We start from the raw sequence: 17,941 nt of genomic DNA, 5'->3' as shown, positions 1-17,941 counted from the left end.
GTCAATTATACTTCTCAATCGAAGAAGTCATTCCCCAATCACTCTACTGGTACCAATTCCACTAATCGTGGTCAAGGATTTCATGGCCGAGGTTGTTCTCATGGTGGTCGTGGCTCCAATAATCGCTTGATCTGTCAAAATTGTGGTAAATCTGGTCATGTGGCTCTGAAATGCTACCATCGCTTTGATGTGAGCTACGCTAGAGACAACAATGTTGCTTCTCCTGATGTTGTTAATGCTGATGAATCTCCCCAAGCTCTTATTGCCACTACTGCAACCGTTGTTGATGAGAGTTGGTATTTGGATAGTGGTGCCTCCAATCATGGCATATCTAACTCCACAAATATCATTACCAAAGCCGACTACAAAGGAAAAACCAAGCTTGTTGTAGATAATGGTTCTCAGCTACATATTCACCATATTGGTTATTCATCTTTCTTTGCTAAAAAGTCTCTGCATCTACATAATATTTTGCATGTTCCTGTCTTCAAAAAGAATTTGATAAGCATATCCAAGCTTACTTATGATAATAATGTTATTGTTGAGTTTTTCTCTAACTCTTGTCTTGTGAAGGATAATGCTACACACAGAGTACTGCTGCAGGGTGCACTCAAAGATGGATTGTATTAGCTAGTTCTACCTATTTCTGCCTCCTCTCCTAGTTGGCCTTTTGCTGTTTCTAGTCCTAGTGTTTACCTGTCTAAGTCTGATGTATCTACCAATAAAACCAATGTATGTTCTAGTTGTAATCCCAGCTCTCGTACTTGTACTCAAGCCTCCCGCATAGCTGCCTTATGGAACAATCGATTGGGCCATCCATCTAATGTAGTCCTCAATAAAGTTCTTAATGCAGTAAATGTTTCTTGTTTTACATCTAGTCTTTCATTTCGTGATGCATACCAGTATGGTAAAAATCATCTTGCATTTTCTAGTTCCACTCTTAAAACCACTCAACATTTGCAATTAATACATTCTGATGTGTGGGGGGTCCTTCTCCACACTTGTCCTCGAAAGGCTATCGGCATTACATTCTTTTTGTTGATGATTTCACCAAGTATAGTTAGATTTATCCCATGAAAGCCAAGTCTGATGCTTTCAATATCATTTGTACATTTTGAACTCTTGTTGAAAAACAATTTGATTTACCTATCAAAGGTTTACAAACTGATTGGGGTAGGGAATATATGTCTCTTTTACCTCTTTTGCAAAATCTTGGAATAATTTTTAAGCACCCTTGTCCTCATACACACCAACAACAAGGTCGTGTTGAAAGGAAACATCGTCATGTCACTGAAGTTTGTCTTACTTTACTTGCCTAAGCTTACATGCCTTTATATTTTTGGTGGGATATCTTTGTGTCTGTTGTCTTTCTTATCAATTGGTTACCTACTGTTGTTTGTGGCTTCAAGTCTCCCTTTGAGTGTCTCTTCAACTATAAATCCGATTACAAGTTCTTAAAGGATTTTGGCTGTTCTTGTTTTCCTTTTCTTCAACCCTGCAATACTCATAAATTTGAGTTTAAAACCTCCAAGTGCTTGTTTCTTGGCTATAGACCTTTTTTCACAAAAGGTATCACTGCCTACATCCCTATGGTCGTGTTTACATAGCTCGTAGTGTCAACTTCAATGAACTTGAGTTTCCTTATCCTGAGTTGTTTTCCAAGTCCTTAACTCATTCGGTTCAGTTTTGAGCCAATCTTACAGCCCATGCGTTTGTCAATCCCACCTCCACCTCTATTCCTCAAGTGTCATTTGACTCTCCTTTACCCTCTTCTTCTTCTTCTTCTTCTCATGTTGCAACTGGTGTCTCTTCTTCTCATATTGCAGTACCCTTGCGTGAGCATTGTTCTCCCTTGGTTGAGCATGAGGGCTCTTCTAGTACTGTTTCCTTGGATGTTGCTAGCTCGCCTTGTGAGAAAGAGGTTTCGCCTACTTTAGAGGTTGGTTATCCTTTGGATTCTGCTGGTTCTCATGTAGAGCAAGCTCCTATGAATTTATCTGAAGTTGTTCCTATTTGGCATCCTTCTCCTCCAACAGGCCATCCAATGCGCACTCGCTCTAAGTCTGGCATTTTTAAACCCAAAGTATTTGTTGCTGCTGCCCCCACTTCCATACTTTATAAAGAGCCCACTTCGGCTAAGGTGACACTCACCATTTCTCATTGGCACGCTGCAATGCAAGCTGAGTATTCTGTCTTAATCGAGAATGGTACTTGGAGTCTTGTGCCTCCTTCTCCCGACATGAATATCGTTAACAACAAATGGGTTTTTTCTAAGTATAAATACAATGGCACCTTGGACAAGTTGAAAGCTCATCTAGTTGCTAAGGGATTTCAACAAACATCGGGTGTGGATTTTAAGAGACTTTCAGTCCTGTTATTAATGCCTCAACCATTCGAGTTGTTTTTTTCTTCTATTGTTATCACTTATGGATGGGACATTCAGAAAATTGATGTCAATAATGCTTTCCTTGATGGAGAGCTTCAAGAGTGAGTGTTTATGAAGCAATCTATTACTTTTGAGGATCCTACTAAACCTGCCTATGTTTGTAAGCTTCACAAAACCCTTTATGGGTTGAAGCAAGCTCCTCGCGCTTGGTTCGAAAAGCTCAAGGCTGCCTTGTTACTTTGGGGTTTTCATTGCTTAGTTTCAGACTCTTCTCTGTTCTATGCCAACAAAAATGGTTCGGTTCTGGTCCTTTTAGTTTATGTTGGTGATATCTTGATCACATGAGCTGACCCTACACTTATTTCTCAAGTTATTTCTAATTTGCATACTCAGTTTGCTCTCAAATCTCTTGGGTCCATGGGGTATTTTCTTGGTTTTGAAGCTCTTCTCACACCTTCTGGTTTGTATCTTACTCAGTCCAAGTATGCTACTAATTTGTTACAAACAATTAGCTTAGCTGACTCCAAAGATTGTCCTACTCCAATGGTTCTTGGCAACAAGTTGGCTTTTGGTGATAGTCCTATTTTTGAGAAGCCTGAAGTATATCGTAGCACCATTGGAGCTTTGCAGTACCTCACCTCAACGGGGTCTGACTTAGCTTATTCTGTCAATAAGCTTAGTCGATTCATTAAAGCTCCCATTCTCAATCATTGAACAACATGCAAACGTATTCTTTGCTATATTAAAGGCACCGTTCACATTGGTTTACACTTTAAACCATCTTTGGTACTCACTCTTGAGGCCTATTCTGATGCTGATTGGGCTTCCAATCTTGATTATCGCACCTCTACTAGTGGCTTTTGTATGTTTTTAGGGGGCAATCTTATCAGTTAGGGTTCCAAAAAGCAAAGGGTTTTTGCTCGGTCTAGTACCGAGTCTGAATATCGTGCCTTGTCTTCTGCTGCTGCTACTAAGTTAGTTTGGTTGCATTCTCTCTTTCTTGAGATCGGTATTTCGAGTTCACCATGCTCTTCCTATTCTTTGGTGTGATAATCAAGGAACTTAAGTGTAACGCCCTGGATAGCCAGGACCACTACAACTTGGTATCAGAGCGTCCTAGGTTTAAGGGTTCCTGAAGACTGGCTGGACATGTACATTCCCTGCTAGAGACAAGCTCATTTCAGGGTTTGGTAATGTGTATGTGTGTTTATATGCTTATATGCCTGGAATGAGTTATAATTGTTTTTATTTGTTGGATTAATAGGGAGCATGAGATACTGATAGGGCCTGGCCCTTGATTGTTGTGTGAGAATATTGAGGCATGTTTATTAGCATCGTCGTGCATGGACATGAATATTTGGATAATTAATTGCATATTGTGTATGGATGAATGTTTGTTTCATAGCTATTGTGTGATGAGATTGGGGCATGCTTATTAGCAGCCAGTGCATGTGGATAAATGCCTATATGTTGATTGTTTGTGTGTGGTTATGTTCCATTGGTGAATTTTGGAGAAGCTTTTACCCTGTCATCATGGTCTGATTGTCGAGTCGTTGATTGCAGATTGACTTGGATAGCTATGCGTCCAAGAAAATCTACGCGACTAGCCGGTACTAGGTCTGGGACCGGGGGTGATGACTAGGGCCAGATTCCTCCGCCAGTCCCTGAGAACTGGCAGTAACTTATGGCCGATATGCAGGCTGGGTTTCAGAACCAAGATGAGCAGATCCATATTTTGCGACAGCAGGCTCCATCAGGGAGTGCTGCCCCTATTGTACCACCTGCAGTGGTACCAGTTGTACACCCGGGGGAGGTTGGGAACAGATGGGAGTCGTTGTATGAGCGGTTCAGGAAGCAGCAACCCCCAATCTTTAAGGGTGGACTGGATCCATTGAAAGCCGAGCAATGGCTAACCATGATTACTACAATTCTGAATTTCATGAGAGTAGAGGGGCATGATAGAGTGGCTTGTGCCACTTATATGTTGAGAGAAGATGCCCGCATCTGGTGGGAAGTGGCATCACAGACTAAGGATGTTACTGCTTTGAGTTGGGAAGGTTTCAGAGACTTGTACAGTCAGAAATACTACAATGTTGCCGTCAGGGTAGCAAAAGTTAATGAGTTTGTGGGTTTGGTGTAGGGAAATATGACTGCTACTGAATATGCCCTAAAATTTGACAGACTTGCGAAATTTGCACCAGATCTTGTGCTTACTGATGCTGCTAGGCAAGATAGATTTATCAGGGGGCTTAATGCTATGATAGCCCGGGATGTTAGAATTACAACGATACTTGGAGGAACAACTTATGCCCAGGCCGTTGAGAAGGCTCTTACCGCTGAGGAGGCGGGGAACAAGATTTGGAAAGAAAGTGCGGTGAGACGCGAGGGCCGCAGAGTGGTGCCTCCTTATTCAGGGGCAGGTAGGGGCGGAGGCCCCAGTGACTTCAATAGAAAGACTCCTGACACTTCGATCGCTGCTGGTCCTGATAGGAGGGGTCGGGGTGGTCAGGGTGGTCGTCAAGGTTGCGGCGAGGCATGGAGAACCTATCCGGAGTGCTCGAGGTGTAGAAGACGCCATCTGGGCGAGTGTCGGGCCAAGGCTTGCTTTGTGTGCGGAACAGTGGGGCATCTCAGGAAAGACTGCCCAACAGTGAAGAAAGGTGAAGTAGGAAAGATGGATAGCTTGACTCCAGCTCGAGTATTCACCTTAACTCAGGCAGAGGCCGAGGCTAGTCCCTTGGTAGTGACAAGTCAGCTTTCTAGCGCTGGCACTTCTTTTACTGTATTGATTGATTCTGGTGCTACACATTTCTTTGTTTTTAGTAAAGTGATTGATAGATTGTGTAGACCTAGTGAATATCGGACTGCAGGGTTTGGGACTTTATTGCCTATAGGGGAACTGATAGTTTCTAGGAGATGGATTAGGGCACTGCCAGTGATGGTTGATAATAGAGAACTTTCGGTGGATCTGATTGAGTTAGATATGGAGGATTTTGATATAATCTTAGGGATGGATTGGTTGGTCAGGTATGGAACTACTATTGATTGCAGGAAGAAGATGCTGACTTTTGAGCCTGAGGGCGAGGATCCTTTTGTCTTTTTGGGTGTGGTGTTTGGACCCCGCGTACCCATGATTTCAGCATTGAGAGCCAAAGACTTGTTACAGGGTGGATGTATAGGTTTTCTGGCTAGTGCAGTGGATACTACCAGGGTTGTGCCAGCAGGGCCGGGAGAGACCAGATTGGTGTGTGAGTTCTTAGATGTATTTCCTGAGGATTTACCAGGGTTGCCGCCGCGCAGGGAGATTCAGTTTGAGATTGAGTTAGCACCGGGGGCAAAACCAGTATTGCGGGCACCATATAGGATGGCACCAGCAGAGTTGAAGGAATTGAAGATACAGTTGCAAGAACTTCTGGATTTGGGATTCATCAGGCCTAGTTATTCTCCATGGGGCGCTTCAGTGTTGTTTGTTAAGAAGAAGGACGGAACTTTGAGGATGTGTATAGACTATAGAGAATTGAATAAGTTGACTATCAAGAATAAGTACCCTCTACCAAGGATTGATGACTTGTTCGATCAGCTGCAGGGAAAGACAGTGTTCTCAAAGATTAATCTTCGATCTGGTTATCACCAGCTGAGGATCAAAGATGAGGATATACCGAAAACGGCCTTTCGGACACGATATGGACATTATGAGTTCTTGGTCATGTCTTTTGGTTTGACCAATGCCTTGACAGATTTTATGGATCTGATGAATAGGGTGTTCAGGGACTTCTTGGATCAGTTCGTCATTGTCTTCATCGATGACATCTTGGTTTACTCCAGTTCAGAGGCAGAGCATGAGCAACATATTTGACAGGTTTTATAGAGGTTAAGGGAGCATCAACTATACGCCAAGTTTAAGAAGTGTGAGTTTTGGTTGCCAGAGGTGACTTTTCTTGGGCATATAGTTGGAGCAGAAGGGATTAAGGTGAATTCGTCCAAGGTAGAAGCAGTAAGAGATTGGCCGAGGCCAAGGAACGCCTCGGAGGTGCGGAGTTTCCTTGGGTTGGCAGGTTATTACAGACGGTTTGTAGAGGGGTTCTCAAAGATTTCTTCACCAATGACAGAGTTGGCGAGGAAGAATCAGAAGTTTTTTTGGTCAGAGAAGTGTGAGAACAGTTTTCAAGAGTTGAAGCGACGACTTATTTCTGCACCTGTGCCGAGTCTTCCTTCAGAGGAAGGAAAGTTTGTAGTCTATTGTGATGCATCGAGGATGGGTTTAGGTTGTGTGTTGATGCAGAATGAGAAAGTTATAGCTTATGCATCGCGACAGCTGAAGGAGTATGAGCAGTGGTATCCTACTCATGATTTGGAACTGGCAGCAGTGGTATTCACACTGAAGGTGTTGTGACATTATCTGTATAGGGAGAAGTGCGAGATATACACTGACCATAAGAGTTTGAAGTATTTCTTTACTTAGAAGGATCTGAACATGAGGTAGAGGCATTGGTTGGCGCTGGTTAATGATTATGATTGTGATATCCTTTATCACCCTGGGAAGGCCAATGGGTGGCAGATGCGTTGAGTAGGAGGGGCCCAGGACAATTGTATAGTTCCACCCAGATCTCGAGGGAGTTGGCTGATGAGATGGCTAGGGCAAAGATAGAATTGGTGGTAGGCCAGTTAGCTAATATTACCTTGCAGTCGACCCTGCTAGAGCGAGTCAAGGAGGTTAGTTGGTGGACGCGCGGTTGCAGGAGGTCAGACAACATGTCTTAGCGGGGACAACTAAGGATTATTCTGTTTCTGAGACATGTTTGCTTCGATATCAGGGACGGATTTGTATTCCGGCAGATGAGGGGATCAGACGAGAGATACTGGATGAGTCTCACACTACGCCATACTCGCTTCATCCGGGTACCACAAAGATGTATCAGGATCTACGGACATTATATTGGTGGCCCGGGATGAAGAAGGATGTGGTAGAGTATGTGGCTAGATGTTTGACATGTCAGCAGGTATAGGCTGAGCATCAGCGACCAGCAGGATTGCTTCAGCCTTTGGGTATCCCAGAGTGGAAGTGGGAGGACATCACGATGGATTTTGTGGGAGGACTACCCAGGACAGTAGGACTTTGTGACTCGGTGTGGGTGATAGTGGACAGATACACCAAGTCAACTCATTTTCTGCCAGTGAAGTCGACGTATTCAGTGGAACAATATGCAGAGTTGTATGTGAGGGAGATAGTTCGTCTCTATGGGATTCCAAAGTCTATTGTATCTGATCGAGACCCTATCTTTACCTCCAAGTTTTGGGGAGCTCTGCAGAGAGCCATGGGAACTCAGTTGAAGTTTAGCACAGCTTTTCATCCTCAGACTGACGGACAGTCTGAGAGGACAATTCAGGTATTAAAGGACATGCTTAGGGCGTGTGTGATTGAATTCGAGGGATCTTGGAATAAGTATCTTCCGTTGATCGAACTCTCGTATAACAACAGTTATCAGTCCACGATTGGAGTGGCTCCTTACGAGATGTTATATGGAAGGAAGTGAAGATCACCCATTCATTGGGATGAGATGGGTGAGAGAAGGTATTTGGGGCCAGACATGGTTCAGAAGACCAATGAGGCTATTGAGAGATTCGAGCTAGAATGCTTGCTTCGTAGAGTAGACAGAAAAGCTACGCTGATCCTAAGCGTAGGGACGTGGAGTTCCAGGTTGGGGATCACGTGTTTCTGCGAGTTTCACCACTGAGAGGGGTGAGGAGATTTGGGGTAAAGGGCAAGCTGAGCCCTCGGTTTGTTGGGCCTTTCAAGATTCTAGAAAGGATTGGACAGGTGGCTTATAGGTTGGCCTTGCCACCGTCGCTGTCAGGAGTTCATGATGTGTTCCATGTCTCCATGTTGCGGAAGTATGTTTCAGATACGACACATGTGCTGAAGTATAAGGACTTAGAGTTACAGACAGACTTGTCCTATGAAGAGCGACCAGTTCAGATTTTGGATTGGAAGGACAAAGTCTTACGGAATAAGACAATTCCGTTAGTGAAAGTGTTGTGTAGAAATACTAAGGTCGAGAAAGCGATCTGGGAGTTAGAGACAGCGATGCGGGATCAGTATCCCGAGCTATTCAGGTAAATTTCGAGGATGAAATTCTCAGTAGGAGGGGATAGTTGTAACGACCTAAAATCACTAATATGGCTTAAGGGCCTTGATTAGTGTGCCAGGAGGGCATAATTGGTTTATGTGTGAATTTATTGATTTAATGCATGATTACATGATAAGCATGCTTGTATGATTATATGAATATAAACATGATTAAATGTTATACTTGTGAGAACCACATTATTATGTGGGTAAATCTGCAGCATGCGACTTATGGCGATCTTAGGGAGCTAGATAGCGGGAAAGTCACAACGGGGCTTAATATTTGACTTTGGACAAGTCAATGGGTGTTTCAGGTATCGGGTGGTTATTTAGATTACCAGGTTATGAAAATAAATAATTGGAGATATATTTGAGGTTAGAATGTCTAGGTGGGAATATTAGAAAATTTTACTATTTTGCCCTCGGGGACGTTTCCGGTACCCCGAGCTTTGGGATTAGCTTAATTGCCTAAGGATAGACTTAAGGAGCTACAGAAAATAGTAGAACATAATAAATCGACTCTTTTTCTCAGCCCTTCTCTCTCAAGGAAAAACACTGAAATTTTTAGAGGAATTCAGTGGATTGGAGTGATTTAGAGGCTTAGCTCAAGAATCATCCAGAAAGTTTAATCAGTACTAAGGTAAGCATTGAATTCCTTTATTTTTTAGTTTTTCTGGGTTCGAAGGGGTCGAGTCGCAACATAGTTCTTGGTGAGTCGCGGCCCTTCGAAGCTGATGGGTGCTGAGGAAGGAGGGCGGGCCGCGGCATGGTCTGAGTAGGGCCACGACCCTAACCTGTTTTTGTGCATTGGGAGGTCTCTGGTTGGGGCCACGCCGCGACATGGGTGGCTAGTGCCGCGACCCTTAAGGGATTTTGAGATTCTAGGCTTGGGAATTTAACCTAGGGTGCTCGGGATTGAATATTTTACCATGTTTGGTGAAGTTCAATGTTCCGGAGACTAGAACTTTGTCTAGAAGCTCATTTAAGATTGTTGATGGTATCCTTTATCTTGGTGGTGATTAGGTGCTAAGCTAGGGCTTGGGGATCGGATCGCGCTCAAGGAGCATCGCTCGTAACTAGTTCACTTGGAAGCCAAAGGTAAGAAAACTGCACCCGATTGTGTATTTGTAATGGGACTAAGGGTTCCCTAATATGTATGCATTGAAAATGATGGTATTATGTCATGTAAATAGTAAACCAACGGCCTAAGAGTGCCAAAGGTTACACTTGCGCACAGGGCGCAGCTCGGCCACTGGTAGCCGAGGACAGCTTATTATGCATTGAGCTCGGTTTAAGCGGGCCGGAGTCAGTGGGGTAAACAGAGGGTGCGGCCAAAGTTATCGGCCCTAGTTATTATGTGATTTGACTGTTATTAATGTTTGGTTGCGTCTTTGATTCTGATTACATGCTATGTGATTAATGTGGAATGTTAAGTGGTTGATCATGCTTGATGAATTATTCTCTTGATATGAATGTTGAGATGTGTAATATGTTTTCTTGCTGGGCCTTGGCTCACGGGTGCTACGTGGTGCACGTAAAGGCAAGGGCAAACTTGATCAGCCATGACTTGGAGAGCTCTGTGAGCGGAATGTACATGACCAGCTGCTCAGCCGCCACGATTGAGAGGATAACAGGAACAGAAAAGCTATAAATGTCTCTTTTGCCTTAGAGTGGTTGATGGTAGTCTGTATTTTGGAAATTTTGTAAACTAACCTTTAAACATTGTTCCTTTTTGGGATCCCATATGTAAATTTGTTTAAGTATATGAAATGTATCTTTTGAGACCAAACCCATTTTATCCTTAGCACATTTATGGTTTAGTGACACGTTTTGACTAAATGACTTGATTAGCAAGTCCTGCACCTTTATAAGTACACAATGTAGCGGTCCTGGCTATCCATGGCGTTACATCAAGCATTGGCTCTTAATCTTGTTTTTCATTCTCAAACCAAGCATATCGAGCTGGATGTTCACTATATTCGGTGTCAAATTACAGATAAAATTCTTGATGTTCGTTATGTTCCTACTGGCTATTGCTGATCAACCAACCGATTTGTTCATCAAGCCATTATCTGCTCCACACTTTCAATTTCTTTATCACAAGCTACACTTAGAACACTCAAAGCATAGCTTGAGGGGGCTGTTAGTGGTTAGAGAGTTAGTTAGGCATTCTGATTTATTGCCTTAACATAATTTGTTCTGATGATTAATCGCACAAGTAGCAACTCATGATTTTACTGCGAACTTTTCTTCATTTTTCACTCAAAGCTTTGCCTTCTTATGTGTCTAAGTGTCTTCAAACATGGAGTATCCATAAAGTTTACTTTATTTTAATTTTTAATTTATTTATTATTTTATAATGGGTTTATACATTTTTAGATCATGTGTTTTGCCTCATTACTTGTTTGGACCCTGTATTTTGATAAATTATTTTTTGAACCATGTGTTTTGTAAAATGGTTCAAATAAGCTCTTAAATCTGATTTTGATGAACAAAAAATTGAATATAACAACACAGTTTTTAGGCAGAATGACTGTATTTTTGTTCTGAGTTGTTAGTTTGATGAATTATTTGTAATTTTAGTTCAAAAAACTTTGATCAAAATCGGGTTTAGGGGTCTATTTAAACTATTTTAGAAAACACATGGTCCAAAAAATAATTTGTCAAAATACAAGATACAAACAAAATAATAAGACAAAACATAATAACTAAAAATGTATAAACTCTTTTATAATTAGCACTCTTAATATGTTCCATAACAAAATAACCAAATTTTCAGTTTGGCTGATGTAATTAATAGCAAACCCAGTCTGGTTGCTACCAAAAAAAAAAAACATTTTCGTGTAAGAAAATAAAAAATGAAAAAGGCACCATTTTCCACGTGGCTCCACGTCATTAAACTCAAAATTAAAAACTCGATTGTATATAAATGCCGTATTATGAACGACTCGCTCGTACTTTCATCTCAGTCTCCCTCTTTCTTCTCCAACCTCTATTTTTCTCGTCCGTACACTTGATGTTTTTCTTTTACAGATAAATTTTCTCGGCTTAGATTTTTTTTTCCCGGGAAAATGATGCTTCAACCTCATCTACTCCAAAGCCCCAGGCTACTTCTCAACACTCCTCCGTCTCAACTACTCTCTTCATCATTCTTAAACTTCAACAATAATTCAATTTTATCTCTACCTACCCGCTTCGGCAACACGACTAGTATCTCTCCTCTTAGTCTTCCAAGTTTGAGATTCTCCGGTCGCCGTTTTCGGCTACTTCCCGATTGCATTGCTGCCGGCGCCGGAAGAGAAATTTCCGACGAAGAAGAAAGTTTTGGAGAGGAAGATGGTGGAGGAGTGGTGGTGGCGGAAAATGTGGGGATTACGGGAGAAGAATTGTTGGTGAATCAGAGTATGTGGGATCAGATGAAGGATATTGCGATGTTTACAGGACCTGCAGCCGGGCTTTGGATCTGTGGTCCGCTTATGAGTCTCATTGATACTGCTGTTATTGGACAGAGCAGCTCCCTTGAGCTTGCTGCTTTAGGTAATTAATTTTTTTTGGTTTCTTTATTTGGTAAATTATGTATTTATTTTCGTTATTCTCACAATTTTTATCTTTTATTCGTGAAAATATCATTTCAAAATACCCAGTTTGGAAGAATGGATAATTGTCATGCCATATAATGCAATATAGTTTTATAAAAGCTTATCATTTTTATATAAAAAGAAGACAAAAATAAATTGAAAAATTTCCCCCTTTTTATCTCGAGTCTGAATTTTTGTTTGTAAATTTATCTATGCAGGTCCTGCAACAGTTCTGTGTGATAATTTGAGTTATGTGTTCATGTTTCTTTCCATTGCAACTTCCAACATGGTTGCCACAGCACTAGCCAAACGGGTTAGTTTCCTTTTTAAGTTACTTGACTATGAGTATTAGATAAGTTTTATGAATCACTATTCAGGTCTTTTTTGGAGGAAGAAAATAGAAAACTTCATTTTTAGTATTGTTTCAACTCTATTGTCTTTTGGGTGAATAGGCAAATGGTTGTGAAGTGGGTTGTAACGTGTAAGTTTTATGGTTTAGGCTCGATGGTCCCAGGGAATGATAAAGAGTTCTTTTGCAATCAGAGAGATGTTTTTTTTTTAATTCTGCTTGAAAACTGGCATGTTTCCCAAAGCAGCTGGGAAATCAAGTCAACCATAAACAAATAATGGATATTTCCTTGGTTCTCCTTGAAGCAGCTTGTATTCTCTTGATTGCTTCTATATACTCTTCACATGGCTTGTTTTTTAGGGGGTTAATGAGTTTATATTATTGTTTCATGGAGCTTTCAATATAAGCATTTAGAAGTCTTTTTTTTTTGGGGTGATGATTACTTGTGAACATATGCTGGTAAATAAGTTATTTTGTAATTTTTTTTTCACACGCTATTTGCTATTTCCTTTTGGATCTTCAGATCTAATTACCTTATTAATTTGTTTTGCTAGATTTGTGTTATAGTAAATTATTATTTCTTTCTTCTTTCTCGCTCCTTTTTCCAGAAACTAAAGCTACAATATTAATAACCTATGACAGTGATTACTAATTTCTTTTCTCTTTTTTAAGTTTCAGTGCTTAATCATCTGGTTTTGCTGCAGGACAAAAATGAAGTGCAACATCACATATCTACCTTGCTCTTTGTTGGATTGATTTGTGGCTCCATGATGCTTTTCTTTACTAGATTTTTTGGTTCATGGGCTTTAAGTGGTAATTAAGACTGGGCCTTAGAATTCTAGTATGAACTCTCAGACTAAATGTTTGATTATGCTTAATAAGGTTAACATAGGTGTTAGCTGATGCTTTGAAAATTTCATGGTCAATTTAGTGACTGATGATTGTGATACTTATACTATTGCTTTCAGCTTTTACTGGGGCAAAGAATATACAACTTGTCCCTGCAGCAAACACCTATGTTCAGGTACTTTCATTTTAACTTGTCCTAATTTTTTTTTATTATTTTTCTAATAACAAATATATATACTAGATGAGATTCAAAAGAGCAATAGAGCTAATATTTCCTCAATAGTTTTGGATTTTCTTTGCCCAGTAGTTATTGTGGATACTGAATAATACCAAGTGTCCTGGAGCAATTGTTCATATCAACTGTAGATATTATTTCATTTGAGGCACTTATGAAGAATATTTCTGCCAATATTTTTGCAACATTGGAATTAGTTAAAGGAAAGAAAAAAGTGAAGGGTTCTTGGATCTTTAATTGTTTATATAATAGATTGTAGATGTACTATTCTTCTATTAATGCTCTTGTATAACTTTACTTCCATGATATACACTATGCATGATTTGTGTGGATTAATATTCAATTGAACAGAAAATTTTCTGTTGGTAGATTCGAGGCTTGGCATGGCCTGCGGTTCTTATTGGTTGGGTTGCTCAAAGTGCAAGGTTATTGATCTCTTCCTGCATATTACCTGTGAATTAAGTTTAAGAAAAAAGAAAAAGAAAAGAGATAGGAGTAGGATGAATATCTTGTTAAATTATATAAATGAACCAATAAACTTATTGGAAAACACTGCACTCTTTTCTTAAAGTCATTCCTGACTACATGATAAAGCGTTATAGGGGCCTAATGATTTTTTTAACACAGCCAAATCTATTTGGCTTGATGAATTTTTTTTTGTTAATTATTATTTTTGACGAGAATGGTTTTTTGAAATGAAATTTTAAAAGCCATCTTAGTGACTGCAATGCTATGATTATGTTGAAGTTATCACGAATGTTTTATTGCTGTCTTTGGTTTGGTATTGAACATTTGTTACTCCACTGAATGTGTATTGTAATGCTATAATTCTGTTTCTAGTCTTGGCTTGAAAGATTCTTGGGGACCTTTAAAGGCTTTGGCTGCAGCAAGTGTTATAAATGGCGTTGGTGATATTATCCTGTGCATTGTTTTTGACTATGGCATTGCTGGTGCAGCATGGGCAACAATGGTATCTCAGGTATGCTGGATGAACATTTAGATTTATTTTTGTACTTGGTGTTATTATTATTGGTGTTTTTATTAATGTATTCTAGATTTTGACCCAAATAGGCTTTTGTTTTGTTTTGTTCCACAATGGCTCTAACAAGAACAATTTTAGGTTGTTGCAGCATACATGATGATTGAAAGTCTTAACAAGAAAGGGTACAATGCATATGCCATTTCCGTTCCCTCTCACAAAGAGATTATGACAATACTTGAGCTTTCTGCTCCAGTGTTCGTAACAATGATGGCCAAGGTCCATATTTCTCTGTCCCATAAATGTACAGGGTTTATTTTTTTATTATTTCTGTGAATTTAAAGTGTTCTAATTTTTAGATAGCTTTCTATACTCTCCTAGTATATTTTGCTACAGCCATGGGTACAATCACGACGGCTGCTCATCAGGTTGCTTTTACGCTCAGCTAGTTGTTTTCTCTGCTTAGATTTATTTCTTATAAAGCTGATGATACTCTAGTAATTACTTGACTCTTTTTCTTAGGTCATGATCCAAAATTGCTTTATGTGCACTGTTTGGGGTGAACCTCTATCTCAAACTGCACAATCATTTATGCCTTAGTTGATACATGGAGTGAAACGTAATTTGGAAAAGGTTCGTGGTACTTTACAGATGTTGTAACCACCGAATCCTATATCAGGGTTTCGTCATCTTCTGCATGAGTTTAATACCCAAACGGTTTTCCAATGGCAGTGGCTTTTCTTGTGATAAACGTGTTTGGATATTCCTAACAACACTCTTTCTTATGATATATACTGATAGATAACAAATATATAGCTGTATCAAGTCTTACGTTTTAAGAGCATTTTAAATTCTTTCAAGATGATGTCTTACAGGCTAGAACGCTGCTCAAGTCGCTAGTCATTGTGGGAGGTGTTCTTGGAGTATTTTTAGGAACTATTGGAACTTCTATTCCTTGGTTGTTTCCCAATATCTATACACCTGATCAGATTATCATCAAAGAGGTTAGTTGTTCTCTTTGACCTATTTAATGTACAATTGTTCCTTCTACAGTTATAACCTTAATTTGTTGGACTTTTGTTTCATAATAAAAAATATGTTGATGTGAAATGTAATTAATTTATTTACTCTTATTTCTTTTGAACAGAGACTGTCATTTCAATAGCAATAATATTGTTAGTTCATCTAGATGATGACACTACTTTTAAATACCTGGTTCCTTATGGGGTGTTTTCTTGCAGATGCATAAAGTTTTGATCCCATACTTTTTGATCATAGTTGCAACACCCCCAACTCACAGCCTTGAGGGAACGATGCTGGTGCGGTTTTTGTTCTTTCTTCTTCTTATTATTATCATAATTACACTCTTGAACAAAGATTGGTGATTTTGGACTCTTAATTCCATTGTAATTAAGCTCTTTCATATCCCAGTAGTGTGAGGCCATCCATGTCATCTAAAATCCTCATTTCTGATTCACTTCGCTTCATTTGTGACCACACCACAAACTTATACCACAAAACTTTAATATCTAATTGTTTTTACAGGCTGGTCGAGATCTAAAATTTATCAGTATGACAATGAGTGGCTGCTTTATTGTGGGAGCAATTTTACTAAAGGTAGTATTATTATTTCCTTCTTCTCTGTTTTATCCATGCTATCATGATTAACACTTCCCTTATTTTCTATTCTTCTTAAAAACCAGCTTGTAAGCAGCAAAGGATTTGGTTTGGCAGGCATCTGGTTTGTACTAGCTGGTTTTCAATGGGTAAGAGCTAAAACTTCTTTCTTCCTTGAATTATTTTTGTAACTTTTATTCTTTTGAGCTACCACAGATTCCCTAAAAACCAAGTTTAAGAAGTTTTTTTTCGGTTCAAATCTTTCAGGCTCGATTTTTTATCGCGCTTCAACGTCTTCTATCCTCGGATGGCATACTATACTCGAAAGAATCATCCGAGTATAATGCGAAAGAACTAAAAGTAGTTTAGTTTAAATTATGAAGCTGTTTGTTGCAAGTTGTAATAGTGTTTATGTGCCTAGCTAAATTATTCCATTCTTTACATCCCACAATCAACAGCAAAAATTGCTGCAAGTAAAAGTATTGGCCTCCCTGCATTTGTTTTATGTTGTATCTTATCATAAAATTAAGTACATGCCAGTTATATTGCTCTTTACTAAAATATCAAAAAGTACATTATTTATATATAGGGCATGTCTGTGGTACATCACGCAAAAGTGATGTATCGGTATAACACGCTCCCTATATGGATACATGGGAGTGTTTTGTCCCCAATTTTGTTTCATGACAGTGTTTATTGTAGTTATAGCGAACATCTTGCAAGTTTTTTAGAAATTTCAAATAATTTACAATGTCGAAAAAATAGTTCAAACAACTTGTTAAATACATGCTTGTTTTTTATAATGTGTATAAACATTTGTTTTGAACTCTGTTTTCGACAATATAAATTATTTGTAATTTCTCAAAAGGTTCAATATTATTACAACTAATACTATCATGAAAAAAATTGGAGTCAAGAAGCCCCACAAAATATTAAATACAGAAGATTAGGAATGTTTGTGAGTATATTGGATGTACTATGTTGTGTATGTACATATTTTACAAACCATACACCTACTTGTATATTAAAGATGACTTTTTTATTTTTATTTATGTCTGTACATTTATTGATGGAATGTCATTATGCTCTCTAAATGAAGATTTGGAGTATGTATAGAATATTTAGCTAACATTAAAATGGGCACCCCTTAAAAAAATGTAGGGGACCCTCCTTTTTCTCTTCCAGTCCATTTCTAATTAAAAAGTTTAGCACAAAAATATCCTTATTAAACTAAATTCAAAGATTATTGAGACTCAATTAATTTTTTTATTAAGAATAAAAAAAGTATTACAATTTTTAATTTTTTTTTTCTAAAAATCAAATATAAATGTGAATAATTTAAATTTTTTAAAAATTATCTTATTAAAATCATTTTCATTTGTAAAATTACAATATTAAATTATTACACTTGCAAAAATTATAATATTAGAAAATATTTGTTAATTAATATATATGTGAGATATTATATATTTTGGAGGTACTACATAAATTATTTTTATTCTTAATAATTTTTTAGGATATTTACTAATGTTTTGGTCAACGATACTGAGTTAAATTGAACGATAATAAATACTTTAAAGAGTTGAATTCAAATGAAATGACACAAATGATTTATAGTGGTTCGACCCTAAGAATTGGTAATACCTACGTTCACTTGCACTTTTATTAATCAAATAGGTCTCAAACTTAATATCAAGAAGAACAAAGTTTAACTTTTATTGGTTTACAATTCGATAGGAATTTTGTATGTAAAGTGCGTTCTAGAGAATAATGACTATGAGAGATCTTTATATATAGAGTCTCTTAATGAGTTATGGGTCT

General features: G+C 38.7%; 1 pseudogene; it reads left to right on the top strand.

Annotated features, from left to right (window-relative positions):
- The first annotated feature begins 11,464 nt into the window (after positions 1 to 11,464).
- LOC133781814 (protein DETOXIFICATION 46, chloroplastic-like) lies at positions 11,465 to 16,670 on the top strand (annotated as a pseudogene).
- The last annotated feature ends 1,271 nt before the right edge of the window (positions 16,671 to 17,941 follow it).

The sequence above is a fragment of the Humulus lupulus genome, chromosome 6 (genome assembly GCF_963169125.1).
Source record: "Humulus lupulus chromosome 6, drHumLupu1.1, whole genome shotgun sequence".
Classification (NCBI taxonomy): Eukaryota; Viridiplantae; Streptophyta; class Magnoliopsida; order Rosales; family Cannabaceae; genus Humulus; species Humulus lupulus.
The sequence above is the reverse complement of the archived record's forward strand: the minus strand, read 5'-3'. Positions and strand labels throughout refer to the sequence as shown.